This window comes from Talpa europaea (assembly GCF_964194135.1).
Source record: "Talpa europaea genome assembly, chromosome: 10".
NCBI lineage: Eukaryota > Metazoa > Chordata > Mammalia > Eulipotyphla > Talpidae > Talpa > Talpa europaea.
The window spans coordinates 29607969-29609742 of NC_140077.1; positions in this window are offsets into that span (position 1 = coordinate 29607969).

Consider the following 1774-nt stretch of genomic DNA (forward strand, 5'->3'; position numbering starts at 1 on the left):
TCCCACCCTCCAAGCTGGATAGAGAAGGGAGTAGACCTTTGCCTGGACATGGACTTTTCTAGCACCCTTTTCTGATTTACCTCAGAAATGGAAAGCATGTTGGCATAAAAGTAGCATTGGCTGGTGCTCTTGAAGCATCCAGGTTTTCTTTTTGTACTCTGTTGGCTGGGTCTGAAGAGCTTGGGCCTCGGGGTGAGGCTTCTTTAGCTGCTGCTGCTGCTGTCTGCCATCTGCTCTCAGGCCTCTGAGCTGGGAGGACGGCCCCTGCTGGGCTCATCTGCTTCTTTTCTGAGCCTGGCTCTGTGCAGGAGATGGGCCATTGCTTTTTAGTGCTCTTCCTTAGATGTGGGCACTGCCCCCTCCTACCCACACCCTGTTTTCCCCAACTCTACTATGTCTGGGCTCCAGTGGTGGAACAGGGACCAAGGCACATCGTCAGACAAGGCCTGGGGCAGGCATTGCAGAACCCTGGCCTGGATTAGCTGGGTGCCCCATATGAACAGCAGGCTTTATCCTCAGATATCTGCTGCCAAGTGGGAAAGTAGGTTTTCAAGCTGTTGAATGGCTGTGAAGCCCTGTCTGGGGGTGGGTGGTGGAAGGGCACTCATTCAGCTTGAATGAAGGTTCCAGAGTGCTTGGGAAACATAGGATGAACTGACCTGCCAGGTCATTTGGGGTTGGGGTCCTGCCAGGTTCAGCTACCTGGGGTCTGCCAATTGGGCAGGCACTTGTAAGGGGAAAGGCTACAGCTTCTGGCAGCCTAGTGCTTCCTCTTCCTTATCACTGGAGACCCTGCTTTGAGGCTGTTTGAGTCCTCCATACATGTAACACCCCAACAGGATCACGACAGTGTGAGGTGGGGGAAACACCACAGATCTCAGAATGAGAGGCCTGAGGTCAACACCTTCTCTGACACTTAGCTGTGTGACCTTGGGCAAACTACTTAACCTCTCTGTGCCTCTTTATCTTTAGGAAATAATAATCATTTTGATTTCATAGGATTGTTGTGAGGATCAAGGGAGGTGACGCATGTGAAGGCAGTTTGTGAACAACTCTCAGAGGACAAGGTCATTGGCAGTACACTGAAACCCTGCTGTATGAAGCTGCCTCCTGCTGCAGTAACTTGGGCTGGGCAAAACGCAGCCTAAGGGCAGAGAGGAGGCAGGCCAGGAAGTGAATCTTGTGGACCCTCCCCTGGGCTTTGCATGCCTTGAGGCCCCTCCTTCCAAGGTCTGGACAGGGCAGCGAGAGGGGCTAAGTGATTGTGTAATGGCCACATCTGTCAGTGTTGGCCAAATGGTTTTTCCAGGAGTCAGCGAGCTAATGGCTCCGAAGCTGGGAGAGAGTTTCTCCTAAGTGGAGTACTTTATCTACCCGGGAACATAACAGCAGCGTGGCCCCAGGCCTCTGGGACTCAGAGAACAGCTGCTCTGCCCGCAGCCTTGAATTAGTGCCCTGTCCCCATTGGCTTGCCTCGCACCTGCTGCCAGGGGCCAGACTGCAGGTGGCAACCCAGTGACCATGGGGGAGGGGAGGCAGGAGCCCCGCTGGAGGTGTCATCAGGCCTTGTCTTGAATCCAGGACCCTGAACCTTTGCGTGACTTGCCCTCTGCAAGTCCTCGCCCTTTCCAAGTCTCTGTTTCCTCATCTGTAAAACAGGAGATGAAGGGTCACCGAATTGTTTTCCACAGCAAGTGCACCAACTTACATTTCCACAGTGCCCAAGGGTTCCGAATTCTCCATGTCTTTACCAAAACTTTTATTTGTTGGTTTG